We start from the raw sequence: 24374 nt of genomic DNA on the forward strand, positions 1-24374 counted from the left end.
GGGTTGAATACTACTTGTAGGCACTGTAGTTCTAATTTTAAACTTTCTCTGAGCTAGTAGCCCTAGACTTGGTGCTAAGATGTCTCCTGTGCACTGTAAAACCACAGGGAATTCTACTTTCATATTTATGATTCAGAGTCAGAAGCAACATGGAAACCTTTTAGACCACAATACTGAGTTCTGAAGCTGTGAATCCAGCTCTGAGATGCGGTAAAATGCTTGCATGAAAGCTGTAGCATGTATTTCATATCCTGTATTCCCCCTAAACTTCATAGACCTCAACAGGCAGCTGTAATCTGACATCTCAATGAGCTGGCAGTCTCGTTTTAGCAAAAATAGCTTTGAGCAGTTTCTGCAAGTGACTGAGTTCAGGAGTAACAGAAGTGGCTGACATGAAGAAGGAAGTAGCTTTCACTCAAAAAATTTGACAATTTCTTACATTTTATATATATTTTTTTTTTTTTTATATGTGAGGTTGAAACAATAATGGTTATTTAAGTATGAAACTAAAAATGAGCTGAATGTGTTTTACCATACGCAAATGTTTGTGTGTTAAAACATCTGATCAGATTAAAGAGTTTATGTGCTTGCCAATGCTGTAATATTTAAAGAACTAACTTTTTTTTTCCTGCAATGCTGCACATGAAGCTGGACTAATCTGGCAAGGTACTTCTTTACTTTGACTAGTCCTGCCTTGGACCTGCTAAACGGTACATGATAATGGTCCTACGATAATGAAGGTTAACAATCATGCCCAAGGAGGTGTGATAGGAAGATCCGATATAGGACTTGTCCTGGTCAATACGGGGTTAGTCGTGCCTCATTAGTAGCTGCATATGATCCCAAGCGGCATACCGCGCAGTGGCAATGGGGCTTGCGAGTCAGGGAGGACAGACACCGCATCACAATTTCAGCGGTATCCTTAGGATGTGGATACGGTTGAATAGCATTATGGATCAGGGAGCATTCAGCCTGAGTGTCTGACAGTTGGCACACTGCAGGCACAATGATGTCACTACTTCGCACCTGCCGTCTGGAGCCTCACTCCTCACAGGCCATAGCAGAATGCTAGTGAAACAAAGGTAGGTAAGAAGTGTGTGTGTGTGTGTATATATATATATATATATATTTAAATATTAGTACTTGTGGTGGGTGGGCTGTGGAAACGTCAGTCATACTTACAGGACATCACTGTTAGGGGAACCTTTTGGGACATTGTGAGAGGGGGCACTTTAGGGGTATCAATGTGTCGGGTTCGTTTTGGGGGTGTTATGCCTTGTTGGAGGCACTATGGAGTCATATTGCACATGGAGAAGGGAGTTCAATGTGGTGAAATATACTCTGGGTGGGGGCATTTTTGGAAGCATCATACTTGAAAATAGCCATAAAAGGAGTATCGTGTGTGAGAATGCTAAGTGGCATTCAGTGTATGGGCCACAGTACATGTTTGCTCTATTTATAAAAGTGAGATATGACCTGGCTTACGCTACAGAATTTTTTTTGGTTTTCCGGAGGGAGGTTTACAGCCAATGAAAGCCCAAAACTCATTATCTCAGTAAATTAGAATAATTAACAAAAACACCTGCAAAGGCTTCTTGAGTGTTTAAAAAGGTCCCTTAGTCTATTTCAGTAGGCTCCACAATTATGGGGAAGACTGCTGACTTGACATGTCCAGAAGGCAGTCATTGACATACTCTAGAAGGAGGATAAGCCACAAAAGGTCATTGCTAAAGAAGCTGGCTGTTCACAGAGGTCTGTATCTAAGCATATTAATGCAAAGTTGAGTGGAAGGAAAACGTGTGGTAGAAAAAGGTGCACAAGCAACCGGGATAACCGCAGCCTTGGAAGGATTATTAAGAAAAGGCCATTCAAAAATTTGGGGGGAGATTCACAAGGCATACAATACTGCTGGAGTCAGTGCTTAAAGAGGCACCACACACAGACGTACCAAGGACATGGGCTACAAGTGTCGCATTCCTTGTGTCAAGCCACTCATGATCAATAGACAACGCCAGAAGCGTCTTACCTGGGCCATGGAGAAAAAGAACTGGACTGTTGCTCGGTGGTCCAAAGCTTTGCTTTCAGATGAAAGTAAATTTTGCATTTCATTTGTGTTTGTCCTCTGTGTTTTATCAAGATCAAAGTCAGCACAAACATCTACCAGGACATTTTAGAGGACTTCAGGCTTCCCTCTGCTGACAAGCGTTTTGGAGATGGAAATTTAATTGTCCGACAGGACTTTGCTTCTCTCCACACTGCCAAAGTACCAATACCTGGTTTAAAAACAACAGTATCACTTTTCATGATTGGCCAGCAAATTTGCCTGACCTTATCCCCATAGAGAATCTATGGAGTATTGTCAAGAGGAAGATGAGACACCAGATCCAACAATGCAGACGAGCTGACGGCTGTTAATAAATTAACCTGGGCTTCCTTAACACTTCAGCAGTGCCACAAGCTCATCGCCACCATGCCGCATTTATGCAGTAATTGATACAAAAGGAGCCCCGACCAAGTAATGAGTGTGTTTACTGAACATACATTTTCCCATCTCCCATGACGACACGAGAGAGGGGATCCGCCCAGTCAGTACAGGAACCCCACTGAAGATAAAAGGGCGGTACCTCTCACTCGCTTCATTTGGGTTTCCTGTCCTGATAGGGACTCGTGTGCTGAAGACAGCGGTCACACATACCTGCCCCTCCTGTGCTGGCGTGGAAGATCAGGCGGACCCTGTGCGCTGTGGAGGGGGAAGCGCCATCCGTGGGTTCCCCAGGGGCTCAGTGTCCGAGCGGGCGTATGTGCAGCACGGCCCTGGGTCCAGAGGCTCTGCCGTAGCTGCCGCGCCACTCTCCCCCCCTCTGCGGACGTCGGGGGCGGCGCCGGATCCAAGATGGTGGCGCCCATGTAGAAGAAAAAAAAACGACCGGCAAATAATCATCCCGGCGGCGTGGCGGGGGGGGGGGGGGGAGACTCTGTCAATGGGCACCGGAGAAGGCGTAGAGTGCAGTGGATCCCTCTTAAAAAGGGAAGACTCATGCCTAAAACTTCACAATGGAAGTGAGGCAAGAAGAGCAGTGGCGGCATCAGCAGGAGCTCTCGCCAGATGCCTTGTCAAACCGCCAGGAGTAGGCACTCAAGTGGTGGGAGCGGCAGTCGTAAAAATGACCGACATGACTGCGACGTCCAGAAAGAATGTCAAGTGCATCTGATGAGCCTCCGCGATTGGTACCCTTGATTGACAGCGGTGGTGAGTGATCTACGTGAATGTCATTCTTATGGTAACGGGGTTCCATTTTTCTGTTTGATCTCTAGGGGTCGAGGAATTCTAGCGGCAAAACAAAGAATAGAGAATGTGCCCTATGCAGAAACCCGCTGGCAGTTCAGTGGCAGAAAGATCTCTGCGCTGACTGTATAAACCAAACCATACGGGATGAGACCCCTGATTTTGTGACTAGCCTTAGGGCTATAATACAAGAGGAAGTGAAAGGCTCCCTATAGGCAGCCCTCAAAAAGACAGATAGAAGAAGCCGCAAAAGGGATTCTGATTCAGAGGCCTCGCTAGTGCAGGAAGGTCGGGGAAAAATCCCTGTCCGCCTCCTCTTCCTCTACTCAGTCCTCAGAATCCTCGAACAGCGATATCGGGGGCCGTCCATGTTTCCCAACAGAGGATGTGGAAAAGCTGGTCAAAGCTGTCAGGTCTACAATGGGCCTTAAGGAGGAAAAGACGCCTAAGTCATTGGAGGATGTTATGTTTGGAGGGCTGGAGGAAAAGAAAAAATGCACCTTCCCTGTAAATAAGATAAGGGCCTTAATTGACAGGGAATGTAAAAAAAACGGAGAGGTCGGGTGCCTTACCTTCTACATCGAAAAGGAGGTACCCATTCAAACAAAAAGACTCAGAAACCTGGGGAAAAAAATCAAAAATTGATGGTGCCGTAGCTAAATCCTCAAAAAAAGGTATCCCTACCATTAGAGGAATCTGGCGTGCTGAAAGACCTGCTTGACAAAAAAGCAGATAGTTTCCTGAAACATCTGGGAAGCATCAGCAGGTGGATTAACACCGGCAATAGCTGGTACTTGTACCGCCCGTGCCCTCATGGTCTGGCTACAACAAATAGAGGACCAGATCAGGGATAAAGCTTCTAGAGACAAAATACTGTCTAATCTGACACTACCTGGAGCAGCGGCGTTCCTAGCGGATGCCTTGGCAGATTCCGCGAGATTAACAGCGGCGAGCTTGTCAAACGCGGCAAGACGAGCCCTGTGGCTTAAAGGGTGTCTGGGGTATTTGCCATCGAAACATACTGTTCCATTCCATGTGACGGCCAATTCCTCTTCGGGGAAAAAACTAGAGGAAATTTTAGAGCATGCGGGGGATATGAAGAAAAGCTTTCCCCGATTTCCGGGATAACCCAAAAAGCAGCCCTTTCGGAGGAGAAGATTTAACAGGGGTCTTCCCCCGGAAGATAGGAAAAATTGGGACTTTAAAGAAAAGAGAAGATCGGGCTATATGTTTAAAGGGCCCTCTACTTCCTCCAAAAAATCTCCACAATGACATCAGGTTGGAGGTAGGGATAAGGCTTTCTCTCTTCCTTTCCGCCTGGGCAAATATCTCCCCCAGTACATGGGTCCTAAGCATAATCAAGGATGGTTTAAAAATATAATTCACCCGTCCGCCCAGGCAAACTTTTATAATGACACCCTGAAGGAAAGCCCAAGAGCAACAACTGGCCCTGGAGACAGAAGTCTTGGACTAGTGCAAAAACAAGTCCTACAGGAAGTCCCAGTTCAAGAAGAAGGAAGGGGGTTTTACTCCCCCCCCCCCCCCCCCTCTTTTTAATACCAAAGCCACATGGCTCTTGGAGGACCATAGTCAATCTGAGGAGACTCAGTCAGTGGTTAGACAATTGCTCCTTCAAAATTGAGTCAATCAATACGGCCACAAAAATCCTGTTCCAGCACTGCCTCATGGCAGTGATAGACTTAAAAGATGCCTACTATCATATCCCAATCCATCGGGAGTATCATAAGTACTTGAAAGTAGCGCTCTATGTCCAAGGTCAGTTCAAACACTACCAATACGCAGCCCTTCCATTCAGCCTGTCTACAGCCCACAGAGTTTTCACCAAAGTGATGGCCGAAGTAATGTCGTTTCTTTGTTCCAAGGGAGATAGTGATCGTCCCTTACCTGGACGACTTCCCTGTGGTAGGGAGATCGGAGACCCATTGCACACACCAAGTGAAGGAAGTGATATCAACTTTAATAGGGTTAGGATGGATAGTAAACATCCCCAAGTCAAGATTAACACCAGTAAAAGTGAAATCCTTCCTAGGGTTAATACTGGACTCCGAGCGACAGCGCTGCCTCCTACCAGAGAACAAAGTGACCAAGATAAGGGGCCTAGCTCGCACAGCAATGCAAAGACCGGCTATGATGCTGAGGAACGCAATGTCCCTTTTAGGCTCATTGACACCGTAGCGTGGGCACAGTACCACTTTAGACAACTGCAGTGGGAAATTCTGTCAGCACAGAAACAATTGAAAGGACGTTTAGAGGGCGAACTATGTCTCTCCATGGCTGTAAGAGATTCCCTACTCTGGTGGACTGTAGAAGAGCATCTAACAGCTTGTGTCCCATGGTAGAAACCTGTCGAGGACATCATTACAACCGACGCGAGTGCTATAGGGTGGGGGAGCACACCGGAGATCCCACTCAATACAGGGAACCTGGTCCTCGCTAGAAAAGGATCACGATTCAAATGTAAAAGGACTATGGGTAGTAGAGAAAGCCGTGAAACATTTTCTCCCCTTGCTTCAGGGCCGCCAAACTCGAGTCATGATGGACAATCGTGCAGTGGTAGCTTACATCAACCTCCAGGGGGGAACGAGATCTCAGGGCCTCATGAAAATATCAAATCTACTTTTCTAGTTAGCAGAACAACATCTGTTATCCATCACGGCACTGCATATAAGGGGTGTCGAAAATACACAAGCAGACTTCCTGAGTCGCAGATACCTAAGACAGGGGAAATGGTCACTAAACCCCCAAGTTTTCCAACAAATAGTTCAAGCTTGGGGCAAACCGGAAATAGACCTGTTCGCCACCTCACGCAACAGGAGGGTTAGGAAGTTCTGCTCACTAAATCCAAAAGAATACCCCTTTGCAGTAGATGCCCTACAAATACCCTGGAAGTTCTCCCTGGCCTACGCGTTCCCCTCGATAACAATGATCCCAATAGCAGTCCAGAAAATCAGGGAGGATCAAGCGAGAGTAATTCTTATAGCTCCATTTTGGCCGAGGAGGCCTTGGTTTTCCCTTCTGAGACTCATGTCAGTGACAGATCCGTGGATCTTACCGGAGGTTCCAGACCTGCTTTCCCAGGGACCAGTGGTCCACTCTCAGGTGAAGGGCTTCCATCTGCCAGCCTGGAATTTGAGAAGGTGCTACTGAGTCGCCAGGGATTCTCACCAGGGTTAGTCTCCACCCTGTTGAAGAGTAGGAAACCTATAACATCCAAAATCAATGGTAGAACGTGGAAAAAGTTCCTAGACTTCCTGGGGGAACCTTTAGGGGATGTAGCTCCAGTGGTACCTATCCTAGAATTCCTACAGTAGGGGCTGCAACTTGGGTTAGCCACTAACACCCTCAAAGTCCAAGTCTCAGCTCTGGGGGCCCTATATAACTGCAACCTAGCATCCAATAGGTGGGTGTCCCGGTTCATAAAGTCCTGTAGTAGGTCGAGGCCTATCATTATCCCAAAAGGTACCACCCTGGGATCTGAATCTAATCTTAGAGGCTTTAACCGAAGATCCCTTTGAACCATTACAAGAGCTGTCACCAAAACTACTCACACTTAAAACTGTATTACTGGTAGCCTTAGCATCGGCCCGTAGAGTGAGCGACCTACAAGCTATGTCTATATGCCTTCCATATACGCAGATTTTGGATGACGGAGTGGTTCTAAGACCAGAACCCGGCCTACCTCCCCAAGGTGGTCCTCAAGTTTCATAGGACTCAGGAGATCTCCTTGCCATCATTCTGTAATAATCCTAGAAATGCTGGGGAGCAAAAGTTCCTTACATTGGATGTAAGGAGGGCCATATTACAATATATGTCAATGACTAGTCAGTGGAGGAAAGATCAGTCCCGGTTTGTAGCCTTTCAGGGTAGTAGAAAAGGGTACAGGGTAGCTAAATGTACCATTGCCAGATGGATCAGGGAGGTCATTATGTTATCCTACTCTGCAAGCGGCGCTCCAGTTCCAGAAGGCATCAAGGCTCACTCCTCCAGACCCGTGGCTACCTCCTGGGCACAGAAGGCTGAGGTATCGATTGAGCAGATTTGTAAAGCCACTACTTGGTCCTCACCTTCAACCTTTTTTAAGCACCACCGACTTGATCTATCTTCCTCTACTTCCCTAACCTTTGGTAGAAGTGTGCTACAAGTGGTGGTCCCTCCCTAAGGTGTATTATTCTACAAAAGTCTTGTGTGCCATCAAGGGAGACGGGAAAACACCAAGGTTACTTACCGGTAGCCGGTTTTTCCGGAGCCCATGACGGCACCTGTATATCCCCCCCCCCCTTATCACTCCTTTGGTGTGCACTGTAGTTTGGGTGCTTTTTTTTTTTTAGTTAAATATAATGTGATAGTTTTACCATGTGTACTAACCCGGGGGGCCTCTCATGCTCTGTAAACCAGCTGAAGCGAGGGAGAGGTACCGCCCTTTTATCTTCAGTAGGGTTCCTGTCCTGACTGGACGGATCCCCTCATGTGTGCCATCATGGGCTCCGGAAAAAACGGCTACCGGTAAGTAACCTTGGTGTTTCAGTAGGCCAACATTTTGGATTTTAAAATCATTTTTCAAGCTGGTGTTATAAAGTATTCTACTTTACTGAGATAATGACTTGGGTTTTCATTGACTGTAAGCCATAATCATCAACATTAACAGAAATAAACACTTGAAATACATCATTCTGCTTGTAATGACTCTGAGTTTTACTTTTAATTTTGAAGAACTGAAATAAAATAACTTTTTGATATTCTAATTTTGTGAGAAGCACGTGTACATTGATGCAAAAAAAAGTTAATTCTTCAAATGTTGCAGCAATATTAAGCACTTTATCAGATTAAAGAAATCCATGTGTACCTTTTATAGGTATATAGTGGCAGTTGGGGACATGCAGGCAACCTGACAGAATGCTGATAACCAGAAGCAAAGAATGTAAAAAGTCACTTGGTCAAAGGAAAATGTAAACACATTGGCCATCCTTACTACAGAGATCTAAACCGCAATCCTGATCACTAAAATTGCACAACAATTTGGCCCAACTTAGTAGGCTAACCAATATATTGTGTAAACAGTACACATACTAAAGATGCTGTAAGATTTTTCAAATATGAGTTACTTTGATATATTGTACGTTTGCACAGTCTTAATAGCTATAGTAAATCATCTCTATTTAACTTTTGTTAAAAAAAAAAAAAAGTATCACCTTTTCACTGAATCATATCCACTAGCCCAGGGACTTTTTTTCCTTTTTTCATTAATGAGGATTATAAATTTTATGTTTGGGCAGGACGAATAGGGACTCGATAAATCACAAAACTGCTGTTACCTGTGTCTGAATTTTATCTCCGCAATGTCTTTGGACAAGATTGAATAAAGGATTTTTTTTTAACGAGTAAATGGGTCTTTATATACCGTGTAAGAGTTTGGGCAACAACGGTCAATATTATTGTTATTGTGAACAGTTAAGCAAGTTGAAGATTAAATAATCTCTAGAAGGCCTAAAGTTAGATGACATATTTCCTTTGTGTTTTAGGCAAAAAAAAATTATATTCTTTTACATTTTAAAAATTACAAAAAGGAATATGGGCTGATGCAAAAGTTTGGGCACCCTTGAGATTTGTTTGCTCAGGTAACTTTGACAAAGATTTCAGACCTTAATTAGCCTGTTAGAGTTATGGCTTGTTTGCTATCATCATTAGGAAAGACCAGATTATGCAAATTTCCCATCTTTATAAAAACCCAGCCTCTAAGTTTGTGCCAAAAAACAGCAACCACGAGCTCTTCTAAGCAGCTCCCTAGCACTCTGAAAATGGTGGGGGCCCATGAAGCATGAGAAGACTATAAGAAGATGGCAAAGCGATTTCAAGTTGCCCTTTCCTCAGTTTGAAATGTAGTTAAGAAATGGCAGTTAACCCCTTACCTACAATTGACGTAATATTCCATCCATGTGACCATGGACCTAATTACCATGGACGGAATATTACGTCATCGCGATCAGCGGCGCCCACGTGGTGAGCGCCGCTGATCGCGGCCGAGTGTCAGCTAATTATCATAGCTGACACCCGGCACAATGTGTCAGGGGCGGTCACGGACCGCCCCCGACACGTTAACCCCTTGCACACCGCGATCAAACGCGATCGCGGTGTACCGGGGGTTAAAGGGAAGCATCGGCAGGGAGGGGGCTCCCTCCGTGCTTCCCTGAGCCCCCCACGGCAGCGCAATGTGCAGCGCTGCTGCGGGGGGCTCTTTCCCTACAGGCCCCCGGATCCAAGATGGCGACGGGGGCCTGCAGGGAGCTGACTTCCTCACTGCCTGCAAAGCGCAGGCATGAGGAAGTCTGCAGCAGTGCCTGTGACAGATCGCTGATCTGTCACAGTGATCTGTGATGTGACAGATCAGCGATCTGTCACAGGACAGTGATGTCCCACCTGGGACAAGGTAATAAAGTAAAAAAAAAAGTGTTAAAAATAATTAAAAAAAAAATCGCTAAATAAATCAGTAAAAAAAAAAAAAATATTCCCCAATAAATCCATTTTTTCAAAATAAAAAAAACAAAAACAATAAAAGTACACATATTTGGTATCGCCGCGTCCGTAATGACCTGCCCTATAAAACTGTCCCATTAGTTAACCCCTTTAGCGAACCCCTTAAAAAATAAAAATAAAAAACGAAGCAAAAAATAATGATTTATTATCATACCACCGAACAAAAAGTGCAATAACGCGCGATCAAAAAGACGCATATAAATATGCATGGTACCGCTGAAAACGTCATCTTGTCCCGCAAAAAACGATCCACCATACAGCATCATCCGCAAAAAAATAAAAAAGTTATAGCTCGCAAAATAAAGCGATACAAAAATAATTATTTTTTATATAAAATAGTTTTCATTGCAAAAAACCGACAAAACATAAAAAAACGACCTAAATGAGGTATCGCTGTAACCGTACTGACCCGAAGAATAAAACCGCTTTATCAATTTTACCGCACGCGGAACGGTGTAAACGCACCCCCCCAAAAGAAATTCATGAAACGCTGGTTTTTGTTCATTCTGCGTCCCAAAAATCGGAATAAAAAGCGATCAAAAAATGTCACGTGCCCGAAAATGGTACCAATAAAAACGTCAACTCGTCCCGCAAAAAATAAGACCTCACATGACTCGGTGGGTCAAAATACGGAAAAATTATAGCTCACAATATGTGGTGATGCAAAAACTATTTTTACAATAAAAAGCGTCTTTTAGCGTGCGACAGCCGCCAAACATAAAAACCGCCATAAATCGTAAATCAAACCCCCCGTTATCACCCCCTTAGTTAGGGAAAAATAATAAAACTAAAAGAAAATGTATTTATTTCCATTTTCCCGCTAGGGTTAGGGTTAGGTTAGGGCTAGGGTTAGGGCTAGGGTTAGGGCTAGGGCTCAGATTAGGGTTAGGGGTGTGTTGAGGTTCGGGTTGGAGTTATAATTGGGGGTTTCCACTGTTTGGGCACATCAGGTGCTCTCCAAAGGCAACATGGCGTCTGATCTCAATTCCAGCCAATTCTGCGTTGAAAAAGTCAAATGGTGCTCCTTCCCTTCCAAGCTCTGCCATGTGCCCAAACAGTGTTTTACCCCCACATGTAGGGTATCAGCCTACTCAGGACAAATTACAAAACAACTTTTGGGGTCCAATTTCTCCTGTTACCCTTAGGAAAATAAAAAATTGGGGGCAAAAATATAATTTTGCGGAAAAAAGTTTTTTTTATTTTCACGCCCAGGCGTTATAAACTTCTGTGAAGCACTTGGGGGTTCAAAGTGCTCTCCACACATCTAGATAAGCTCGGTGGGGGGTCTAGTTTCCAAAATGGGGTCACTTGTGGGGAGTTTCAATAGTTTAGGTACATTAGGGGCTCTCCAAACGCATATGACACCCGCATACCAATCCATCAAAGTGTGCATTCCAAAACGTCACTACTTCCCTTCCGAGCCCCGATGTGTGCCCATACAGTAGTTTTCTCCCACATATGAGGTATGAGCGTACTCAGGACAAATTGGACAACAACTTTTGGGGTCCAATTTCTCCTGTTACCCTTGGGAAAATAAAAAAAATGGGGACTAAAAGATGATGATTGTTGAAAAAATACGATATTTTTATTTTCACGCACGGTCGTTATAAACTTCTGTGAAGCACTGGGGGGTTCAAAGTGCTCACCACACATCTAGATAAGTTCATTAGGGGATCTAGTTTCCAAAATGGGGTCACTTGTGGGGGGTTTCCACTATTTAGGTACATCAGGGGCTCTCCAAACGCAACATGACACCCGCAGACCATTCCATCAAAGTCTGCATTCCAAAACGTCACTACTTCCCTTCCGAGCCCCGACGTGTGCCCATACAGTAGTTTTCTCCCACATATGAGGTATCAGCGTACTCAGGACAAATTGGACAACAACTTTTGGGGTCCAATTTCTCCTGTTACCCTTGGGAAAATAAAAAAATGGGGACTAAAAGATCATGTTTGTGGAAAAAATACGATTTTTTTATTTTCACGCCCGGACGTTATAAACTTCAGTGAAGCACTGGGGGGTTCAAAGTGCTCACCACACATCTAGATAAGTTCCTTGGGGGGTCTAGTTTCCAAAATGGTGTCATTTGTGGGGGGTTTCTACTGTTTTGGTACATCAGGGTCTTTCCTAACGCGACATGGTGTCCGATCTCAATTCCAGCCAAAAACGTCAAATGGCGCTGCTTCCCTTCCGAGCTCTGCCATACGCCCAAATAGTGGTTTACCCCCACATGTGGGGTATCAGCGTACTCAGGATAAATTGCACAATATCTTTTAGGGTCCTGTTACTTTTGGAAAAATAAGAATTGAGGGTGAAAAGATCATTTTTGTGGAAAAAATATGATTTTTTAATTGTACTGCTGTACGTTATAAACTTCTGTGAAGCCCTTGGGGGTTCAAAGTTCTCACCACACATCTAGATAAGTTCCTTGGGGGGTCTAGATTCCAAAATGGTGTCATTTGTGGGGGGTTTCCACTGTTTTGGTACATCAGGGGTTTTCCAATCGCGACATGGTGTCCGATCTCAATTCTAGCCAAAAACGTCAAATGGCGCAGCTTCCCTTCCGAGCTCTGCTATGCGCCCAAATAGTCATTTACACCCACATATGGGGTATCAGCGTACTCAGGACAAATTGCACAATAACTTTTAGGGTCCTGTTACCCTTGGAAAAATAAAAATTGGGGGTGAAAAGATCATTTTTGTGGAAAAAATATGATTTTTTAATTGTACCGCTGTACGTTATAAACTTCTGTGAAGCCCTTGTGGGTTCAAAGTTCTCACCACATATCTAGATAAGTTCCTTGGGGGGTCTAGTTTCCAAAATGGGGTCACTTGGGGGGGTTTCCACTGTTTAGGTACATCAGGGGCTCGCCAAACGTGACATGGCGTCCGATCTGAATTCCAGCCAATTTTGCATTGAAAAAGTCAAACGGCGCTCCTTCCTTTCTGAGCTCTGCCATGCGCCGAAACAGTGGTTCCCCCCCACATATCAGGTATCAGCGTACTCAGGACAAATTGCACAATAAGTCTTGCAGTCCAATTTCTCCTGTTACCCTTGGTAAAATAAAGAAAATTGAACCTGAAGTATTTTTTTTGTGAAAAAAAGTTAAATGTTCATTTTTTTTTTAATATTCAAAAAATTCCTGTGACGCACCTAAAGGGTTAATAAACTTCTTGAATGTGGTTTTAAGCACCTTAAGGGGTGCAGTTTTTAGAATGGTGTCACTTTTGGGTATTTTCTATCATATAGACCCCTCAAAGTGGCTTCAAATGTGAAGTGGTCCCTAAAAATAAAATGGTGTTGCAAAAATGAGAAATCGCTGGTCAATTTTTAACCCTTATAACTTCCTAACAAAAAAAAATTTTGGTTCCAAAACTGTGCTGATGTAAAGTAAACATGTGGGAAATGTTATGTATTAAGTTTTTTGTGTGCCGTAACGCTGTGATTTAAGGGCATAAAAATTCAAAGTTGGAAAATTGCGAAATTTTCAAAATTTTCGCCAAATTTCCGTTTTTTTCACAAATAAACGCAAGTTATTTGAATGCAATTTTACCACTAACATGAAGTACAATATGTCACGAGAAAACAATGTCAGAATCACCGGGATCCATAGAAGCGTTCCAGAGTTATGACCTCATAAAGGTACAGTGGTCAGAATTGTAAAAATTGGCCCGGTAGTTAACGTGCAAACCACCCTTGGTAGTGAAGGGGTTAACAGGAGCAGTGGAGGTCAAGCTAAGGTCTGAAAGACCAAGCAAAATTTCAGTGATAGTTGCTCTTAGGATTGCTAGAGAGGCAAATCAGAACCCCCGATTGACTGCAAAAGACCTTCAGAAAGATTTAACAGGCTCTGGAGTTGTGGTACATTTTTCTTCTGGTAAGAGACACCTGCGCAAATATGACATTCATGGACGTGCATCAAAAGAAAGCCTATCCTGCGTCCTCAGCATAATATTTAGCATTGGAAGTATGGAAAAGAACATCTAAACGAGTCTGATGCATTTTGGAAACAAGTCCTATGGACCGATTTGGTTAAAATAGAACTTGTTGGCCACAATGATTAAAGGTATGTGTGGAGAAAAAAGGGCACTGAATTTCAGGAAAAGAGCATCTTGCCAACCATTAAGCATGGGGGTAGATCAATCATGTTTTAGGGTTGTGCTGCATCCAACTATTTTTCGGGTAGAGGGAAGAATAGATCAAATTAAATTTAAACAAATTCTTTATGCAAGCAGCACCATATGTAAAAAAAAAAAAAAAAAAAGCTGAAGTTGAAAAGAGTATGACTTCTACAAATGGATAATGATCCTAAATATACATCAAAATCCACAATAGACAACCTCAAAGCGCGCAAGCTTGAGGTCTTACAATGGCCCTCACATTTCCCCTGATCTGAACATCATTGAAAATCTGTGGATAGACCTCAAAATAGCAGTGCATGTGGAAATACCTAGGAATCTCACAAAACTGGAAGAATTTTTCATTGAAGAATGGATGAAAATCCCTAAAACAAAAATTGAAAGGCTCTTGGCTGGCTACAAAAAGCATTTACAAGCTGTGATACTTTCAAAATGGGTTTTCTACTAGGTATTAACCATGCAGGGTGCGCAAACTTTTACAATGGCCCATATTACTATTTGTAATTTTTAAAATAAAAGATAAAAATACATTTGTTTCCTACAGTACAAAGTAAATGTGTCATCTTTAACCTTAGACCTTTTAGAGATCATTTCATCTTCAACTTGCTTAACTGTTCATAATTCATTTTGACCAGGGTGCCCAGTTTTTTGCATGCCAATGTATAGCACCAGGGCCAGAACAATGTATTTTGGTGCCCTAGGCAGATGAAGCCAACTACTCCCAAAAGCAAAGGAATGCGTCAGAGACTAATAACAGGACCGCTAAAGCAGCCCTCTCCCTCTCATTGGTCAGGCAACAAGTTCTGACAACATCTGCACTAAAATTTTGCTTTTTCGTCCAAAAATTCCATCAAAAGTGGGAAAAAAGTTATACTTTTAGGAGTGAAACTTAACAGCAAGTGCAATTTCTAATTTGATACAGAATCATTCATTGCAAATTATTTACACCATGCAAGGGACAAATAGCGATATTCATCACTGAAATCCTATATTTTAAATGTCAGACCCTAGTATAATTGTGGAAATTAATGAAGCTTAACTATAATGGGGGGGGGGTCGATTTTTTTTTTTTTTTTTTTTTTTTTTCCAATTAAGGTGACCAGTAGTTGACGGATTCCGTAATGGAAAGTAAACAACTCCATTATAGATAAATGGACAGATCTGATGGGGGTTTTTTTTTTATCCATCATGCGCCACAGATTGCTACAAAACTGATAGTGTTTCTGATACTGTATTCATGTACTACTGATGGCTATGGTGATATATTCATGTAGTGATGGTTCTCGTGATTATGAATTCATGTACTGCTTTCATCAGTACATAAATAGAACACCAGAACCCTCACCAGTACATGAATGCTACACTAGAGACATCATCAGTAAATAAGTCACTAGAACCACCATCTGTACATGAATATGGCACCAGAACCACCATGAGTGCATTACCAGAAGCACTATCAAAACATGAATACGTGACCAGAACCACTGTCAGTGTTTGATTATAAGAAGCAAGCTTAGTACAGCATCCAATTGTAATGTCAAGTTAGCACCATATACATTTGTATTGCATGAACCTACAACTCTCAGTATGTCATTAAAATGGGAGAGGCTGGGCGTTGTTAACAGCCATCAGACTATACAGGAAACCGCAGTGATGACACGTAGGCAGGATCACAAACATTTACATCCAGATACGTCATTTGGTGACATCTCTGAGTAGTTCTCTTTCTTTTCATCTCCATCTTGTCCAGATGCCATGATGACTTTTCACATCCACAATTCATCTCTGCATACTTACCTCTTCTCTGGTCTTCTGCAGCACATCATGACACAATGATGGCCTCTATATAGCCCTTTGAGAGCAGGAGTTATTTATCTATCTTGCCTCCACTTTGGTTATTCTACATGTACCTTCTTGCTTTCCAAAATGGAGTCTGTGTATGTTCTGAGATAAGTAGTCGAAGGAATTTCTTTGTCTAACAGACTTAGAGATAACATAGGAAAATGAAAGAAAGAAAGAGCCACGCCTAAGACTCTTAAGACACGCCTAGACCCTAAAGCTAGGTGTAGATCAGAGGTCTCAAACTACATTCCTCAAGGTCCGCAAACGGGTCATATTTTCAGGATTTCCTTGTATTGTACAAGGTGCTGGAATCATTATCTGTGCAGGTGATTAAATTATCACCTGTGCAATACAAGGAAATCCTGAAAACATGACCTATTTGTGGCCCTTGAGGAATGCAATTTGAGACCTCTGATGTACACCTAGCTTTCAGTGATCAACTAATATAAGAAAAATAAAAAAAGCTTATCACATAATCCATGCTCCTTGTCTACAGCAGCCACCGTCTGGGCGTGATGGAGTGATGTCATTGTGCTGCCCTCCTACATGTCGGAAGTAGCCTGCATCATGCTGGAGTTACCGATGGAACAGAGATCTGATTATAGCTCCTCTTCTCCTGTCCTGGCACAGACATCAATTGTATTTGCATTTTAAAGATGCAAATACAATTGAGTGCAGGGAGGGAATGACGGTCGGGGCGCAGGCAATGAGCTGTGTTCGTAACTGACGCTACTCACCTATGCGCCTGCTCCCTGGTTGTCAGTGTGTTGAATACCTGCAGCTGGAGGATGGTGCTGGGCGGCTGCAGATGCTTCCCTATCAGTTTTTTTTTTTAAACTGTGCCCCCTCACAGAGGTAAGAGGTAGCATCCTAGGTAGGTGCCTACCTCTTGTCCTGGCCCTCTATAGCAGTCACAGTGAGAGGCGTACGAGGAGTTTGATCTTCACTGTTGTATTATTGTGACCGCAGTTTGTTCTATACACACCCTTGATGAAGGTAGAACACGCTACAGTCACACTTGTCTCCAGGATCAAAGACTACTGTTTGGAATTCTCACTCCTACATAGCGCTCACTATGCCTGTTTCACCGTCGCAATGAGAGTGCTGTGCAGGCCATCTGTGACCGAAGTGCATCTACAAGGGTGTAGGTGAAGAACACTCTGCAGTCACAGTGCGCATGCACTGTGCAGATCCAGCACCTGCACTCCTTTAACTGTGACTGCTGTATACAAAGCGACTGCTCCCCAGGACTCGTAGTCCAGAGGTCTGTACTCCAGATAGAGTATTGACCAATATATGCAGGTTTGTCTTTGAATTGTGTAGACCGACTCAATATAAACACGAACAGGGCAGATATGGAAGCATCCGGGTCACCAACGAACACGCTTTTTACAGTTCAGTGATGCCGGCACCCAGCAGCTTGAACAGCACAAATGTTCCACAGTTGCTCATGAAAAGACATTTTTAATAATAAAGATCTAATAATTAATGGGCTGGTAGCTGTAGTTTTCCTCAAGGCATAATATCTAATTTCCCAACAATGTTTCCTCTCCTTACTTCTCACGCTGTAACAGTCTGTCATTAAAACCAAATGTAGGTTCCGATCACTTTTATTTATTTTTCAAATCAACTTATAAATCAGTGCCAGGCCTTGTTACAGATGAGCTCCAATAAATTATTGTCTGTGAGCATATCCTGAATGTTAAACATTTGTACTTTTGTTCCGTATACGCCTCTGGTCACCGGTGACAACTCTGATATGATTTGACGACACTGTGTCGCAGGTGCGTTAATATCCAGAACATTCTTGATGTACAATTTCTGGAATTCATATAGCTAATGTATACTATTCTGTGAAAAGAACTGTAAAATGTACACTTATGTTAACATTATTTTGTATTTGTTCAAGACTTCAATATTGGTTTTCCAAGGGTAAAATAAAGAATAATATAAGATGAGCCTTGGATGTCTGATATTGGGGATCATTATTTATTCAGGAGCATTCGTCTGTACACCCTACTTCCGCGGTGCAGAGCCAATCGTTTTCATTCTGATTTGAGAAAATTAATGCCCCCACTGATTAAATGTTAGCCATTGTGTTGGATCTGTAATATCTTACTTGGATCCGGTAAAAATGGAACGTCCGGGTTCCAGTGTGAAAAGAGCCTTGTTGCTGTTGGCTCTCGTAAAGTTGGTGAAAGCATTGTTTAGCTGCTTCCTAACTATATTTGTTCTCGGTAAAGCAGGGAGAAGACTGGTACAAGACTAGTTATCTGGACCTCTGCTTGCCATACTTGTCTCCTTATGCAGCGATTTATCATTTACGCCTTTATCTCTGGAAAAAACCTGAATGAACCCCCCCCCCCCATTTCTTTGCACTCATAAATATGAAAAATATCATAGCCCAAGGAGACCCGGGGCAATTCTTGTTTTTTAATTGTAGACTGTTCCATAAAGGGTCCTTATGCAATATGAACGTCACAGCACTTTAGTATGAAAATCCAGCTGCTTATAGAAAATGAGTGATAATCTCGTACTTGTAATTCAAAAAGGGACATGTACAGCTAAGTGTGAAGCTTGGCTGCCTCCATTATATGCTGCTTATGCTGTGAGTCTGTGTTGTCAAGTTGACTAATGGGCCATATTACCATATCAGCACTTACTCCATCCATTCTTCATGCTCCTGGTCATTATTGTCCAATGGATCATCAACAGTGTATTTATTTCTCCATGGAACATCCACGCAAGAGACAGACAATACATATTCACTCAACAGGCCAATTGCTTTGAGCATTAGTATGTACAGTTTATATAAAGTGGTCGTTCCACAGTCAATTATTTTTTTATTTCTGCTAGATCACACAGGACTACATTTTCAGTGGGATTTATTTGTAAAATCCTAATATGTAGATACTGCTAGTACTGTTAGTTGGTCAGAGTTTGTAGGTGTCAAGTTACTACACAAGGGTATGTACAGTGAAGGAAATAAGTATTTGATCCCTTGCTGATTTTGTAAGTTTGCCCACTGACTAAGGGTACTGTCACACTAAGCGATGCACCAGCGATCCCAACAACGATATGGATCGCTGGTGCATCGCTAAGTGGTCGCTAGTGAGCTGCCAAACAGGCAGATCTCACCAGCAACATAGCAGCGGTCGTTACTTACCTGTCAGACGCGGTGATCCTGACATCCTCCCGCACGCGTTGCTCGTCGGCACCACAGAAAGCCCAGCAGGAAGATGACGCCGAGAAACGGCCCAGGCCGTTCTCGCGCGATCAGCGATAACCAGCGGAGGAGCTGGTCGGAGGTATCAGACATAGCGATATCGCTAGTAATATCGCTATAACGTCACAAAACCAGTGACGTTATAGCGATATTGCTAGCGATATCGCTTAGTGTGACAGGCCCTTAAGAGATGAACAGCCTATAATTTTAAGAGTAGGTTAATTTTAACATTAAGAGACAATTTCAAATATAAAATCCAGAAAATCATTATACATATGTTGTCTTTTCCTGAACAGGCTTCTCTAGCGGCCTGAAGTGGTTAAAAGAGGTAACAAAAGCCTGAACGTGTGCACAGCAATGTCGATTTTACATTGCTGTGTATTTTGATCGTTTTAAACAGGAGTTTTGGTGTGTTTTTTCAGGACTGAATCCACCTGACAAAGACATTATGTGTACATTACCTAACATGGAAACAAAGCAGAGAAACAGCTCCGCACAGTGTGGAATTTCATTAATGGCTTGTTCACACAAACGTAGTTTTGGTCCAAGTGCTATCCGTGAAAAAAACGAACCACAGTCGGAATAATGTTATTCAATGGGGCATTGCAGATGAGCGATTTTTATCACTGATGAAATCTGTGTGTGTGAACAAAAATGCAGCATGCACAAGTTTCTTCCATATATCGGATTAGACTCACCCGTTCAAGTCCATGAGTACATTAAAAATTGGATGCCACACGGAGACACAGAATAGCATCCGATTGTTATGGATGCTCTGAAATTCTGTAATATAGGAAACTAAATCATTAATAACTGCTGTTGTAAAAAAAACATTGTATATTGACTGCATGTGGATGACAAGTGAGTAGTGATGAGCAAACTGCTTGGGGTGCTATCCGCCATGCTCTTGTGCTATCCGAGTGTCTTCGGCATGCTCGAAAAATATGTTCAAGTCCCCGAGGCTGCATGGCTCGTGGCTGTTCAACAGCCGCAATACATGCAGGGATTGCCTAACAGCCATGAGACATACAGGCGCCGGGAGTCGAACATGCTCTGATAACACCTTACAGGGCCTCCCACTGGACTGAAAATCTCATAACGAACAAAGGTTTGGATTCTTTTCTTACAAAACTATATATCAATCTACTCAGTTCCCCTGCTCTATATAGCATGCTGCCTTCAGATTGGAATTGGTATTCCTTGTGACAGGTTCTCTAAATGTATTATTTTAAAAAAATGGCAGACTAAATGATGGGTCCTCTTTAATTGTGTTGTTTTATTGTTGCTCAATTCCCCCAAAAAATAAAATGTTCAATATATTAGATGTACAGTACAGTGGTGCCAATCAAATACACATGTGTAACAATATGGACATGTGCAACTCTGAAAACAGTTCTCAGATGGATTTCACCCAGGATAAAGCAGGCACTGCTTCCATAAAACCACAATACACCCAATGTGTTTCATACAAAATAGATATGTAGCTCTAGCCTAGGAAATGACAGCGTGACATGACACTGAAATTGCAGGGTCACATTGCATCTTCTAATTTTCTACAATGCTGAGATGACACATGAAAAGTTATGACTTTCAGAAGGGGAATATTGAAAAAAAAATTGTCACATAATTCATGCTAGCTAAACCACGAGCAGCATGAATCACCGACTGGCTGCACGATTGCAGGCAGATACAGTTTTCTCTTCAACGACATCATCACTAAGGATGAGACTTGCCAATCACATGGTACATTGTTGGGTAGAAGCCACCCGAATATGGCCATGGACTACTCTAATCCATAATCTTTGAAAATTCTTGGAGAACAGGAGAAGTCCCAGAAGACAGGAGAAGAGCAAATGTTGTTCCTATCTTCAAAAAGGGGAAGAAGGTGGACCCAGGCAACTATAGGCCGGTGAGTCTGACTTCTATACCAGGAGAGATCTTTGAACAAATTATTAAACAACATGTATGTAAGTACCTAGATAAGAATGAAGTGATTAAACAGAGTCAGCATGGGTTTGTAACTAATAAGTCATGTCAGACTAACTTAATTTCCTTCTATGACGGAATCACTGATTGGGTGGATCAAGGAAATGCTGTAGATATAGTATATCTTGACTTCAGCAAAGCATTTGGCAAAGTATCTCATACAATCCTTATTGAAAAAATGACTAAGTATGGAATGGACAAGGCAACTGTTATGAATCCACCTAACTGGCTTAGTGATCGGACCTAAAGAGTGGTCGTAAATGACTGCACATCCAGTTGGAAGAATGTCTCAAGTGGGGTACCACAGGGCTCTGTCCTGGGCCCTGTATTGTTCAACATCTTTATCAACGATTTAGATGAAGGAATTGAGGGTAAACTGATTAAATTTGCTGATGACACAAAGCTAGGAGGGATAGCTAATACTAGAGAAAGAGATAATTCAAAAAATATAAATAAACTGGAGCAGTGAGCAACAACTAACAGAATGGAGAATGGTTTTTAATGGAAAAATGCAAAATACTACATCTGGGCAATAAAAATGAAAAAACATGCAGAATGGGAGGAATAGGGCTAAGCAACAGCACATGTGAAAAAGACTTGGGTATACTAATAGATCACAGACTGAATATGAGTCAACAGTGTGATGCAGCAGCAAAAAAGGCAAATGCAATTCTAGGATGTATTAACAGAAGCATACAGTCTAGATCACGTGAAGTCATTATTGCCCTCTACTCCTCTTTGGTCAGACCTCATCTGGAATACTGTGTCCTGTTTTGGGCACCACATTTTAAAAAAGACATCAACAAACTGGAGCAAGTTCAGAAAAGAGCGACCAGAATGGTGACCGGTCTGCAAACCCTGTCTTATGAGGAAAGGTTGCAGGATTTGGGAATGTTTAGTTTGCAAAAGAGAAGACTGAGAGGAGACTTAATAGCTGTCTACAAATATCTCAAGGGCTGTCACATTGTAGAAGGATCATCTTTATTCTCATTTGCACAAGGAAAGACTAGAAGCAATGGGATGAAACTGAATGGGAGGAGACACAGATTAGATATTAGAAAAAACTTTTTGACAGAGTGATCAATGAGTGGAACAGGCTGCCACAAGAGGTGGTGAGTTCTCCTTCAATAGAAGTCTTCAGAGGGTGGACAGACATCTGTCTGGGATGATTTAGCGAATCCTGCTTTGAGCAGGGGGTTGGACCAGATGGCCCAGGAGGTCCCTTCCAACTCTACGATTCTATGATTCTAATCTCTGGCTACCGTCACTGCTGAGATCTTCCTACTATAATGTCTCTGAAACATCAGACAATTTCAGAGAAAACTATACCTGGCTTCATGCATGCAGCCAAACTGTCATTGCAGCTCCCTGTGGTTTGGGCCGCATTAATCCGCTGACAGGTTTCCTTGTAAGATAGGTCAAAATGGTATCCATTCGATCAAGTCATACTGTTAATGTTACAGAATTTTCCATCAGAATTTTCCATCTATCCTATAAACCACAATTTTTTTGTCTCACAGTCTATAACAGAGACTGCAACAAATACGCTTAACTCCTATATTGTCCTTTATCTTCAAGGGTATATCTGGAACTTTATTAAAAAAAAAAGTACCTAAGCACTAACGGGCAGGTAATTGTAGCTTACCTGCTTGTTGTGCGTGGCATTGTTCTTCACTGGTACACAGAGGTCACCGACCACTCCTGAAAGGGATTTACAAGCTTCTGCTGACGTCATGTCTATAGAGCAGAGGATTCTTTTCCGCTCTGCTCTGTCAATGGGGTGTGACTTTCTACATCATTCTCATTAACAGCTGGTTCCCCTAATTGGGGAAGCCGGCTGTCAATCAGAATGATGTCTGAAGTCACTCCCCATCATGTCAGCAGATGCAGATGAATCCCCGGTAAGCTCTGTGCCGGGTAAAACAGCACCGTGCACAACAGCAGGTAAGCTGTAAGTACCTGCATGTTGGTGCTTAGGCACATTTTTGTTTTTCCATAAATTCCCGACTATCACCTTTAAGATGTAAAATATTGTATTGGGATCATGCATTCAATCAAGATTCCTACAAGTTATTCTGTGTCATGTACGGTTTCTGCAGAAGGTCTTTTTGTTTTTAATGGCTATTATTTTGGTACATGTTACATATAAAAGTGGTATAATGGCTGGACCGTTTTAACATTACTTAAAGTGATCTCATTTTGACAGTCCCTTCCCATTTGCCCTGTTTGCTCATTGACTTTATAGAGGAGAGTCTCCTTCTTGAGACTGTCCTCTTTTTATAAGCCACAGCAGTGGATTTCTAGCAAACGGTGGCTACTACTCTGGTGATCTAGTTCCCTGATGGTTGACATAAAATGCCCATACATATGAATATCCTGCTGCAGCGAGAAATGAGCAGCCATTAGCCGCAGCTGTTTAGCAAGTGTCTTGTGTTAAAAGGGTTTGTCTATGATGTGACAATCACTTTAAGGCTTGTTATTGAGGGCCTTTGGCTAAGCCTCACTCAGCATCACAGGATAGAAGATTATTCCCTTTTAATAAATAGAAAACATTTGTACTGTTAATTTTTTTTTTTCTTACATGTGTTAGTCACAATGGAATCGACATTGTATGTGGTATGTCCTGACGAAGGGATCACTTGAACCCCGAAACGCGTTGAATAAACCATGTTGAATCCCTTAACTACTCCTGGAATTTATCTATTGCAGCAGCGCGGGGATAATCCTTATTTCCTACTGAACGTATGAAAGTCACAAATGGCACATGACTGAAATAAATGGCTAGTGTCTTTTTCTTATCAGATTTTCTATATCCGAGCACACTGGGTAGAATTTATAGACACGACGCTAGTTTCTTAGCATGCAGAAAAAATAAGCATCATTCCTTTACAGCTCGTCAAACATGAATCTTAAAACGACCAGTTATCATATACTGGCATCAAAAAATAAAGCAGAAAGCAATTTAACGCACCAGTAGCAGTTGCCTATTAATCGCACCCAGAATAAGGTAGCCTGGGAGACTGTGTGCAAAGAAGGGGAAAGTAGTGCAGTAATGTATGACTAGCAAGGAAAACACACAACATCAATGTAGTCATTTTCTAATTACAAGGCTGTTTCATAAACTGTAAATGCTAACATGGGAGAATTAAATCACAGCAATTTAATTAATAAAACGCTTTAGACACTTAAACCCAAATGTTCATGTCCTGAGGGTTCCATATCCACAGCAGCTCTTGGGTACGTTTTAGGATTTCCAAGCAATCAGTTGCAGATCTTGTACTAATAAAATTGGTATAGCAAATAGCATTAGCCTCTATTTGTTTTCGTTTGAAAAAAAAAAAT

Source organism: Dendrobates tinctorius, unplaced genomic scaffold (genome assembly GCF_039654945.1).
Source record: "Dendrobates tinctorius isolate UK_male_01 unplaced genomic scaffold, ASM3965494v1 ptg000004l, whole genome shotgun sequence".
NCBI lineage: Eukaryota > Metazoa > Chordata > Amphibia > Anura > Dendrobatidae > Dendrobates > Dendrobates tinctorius.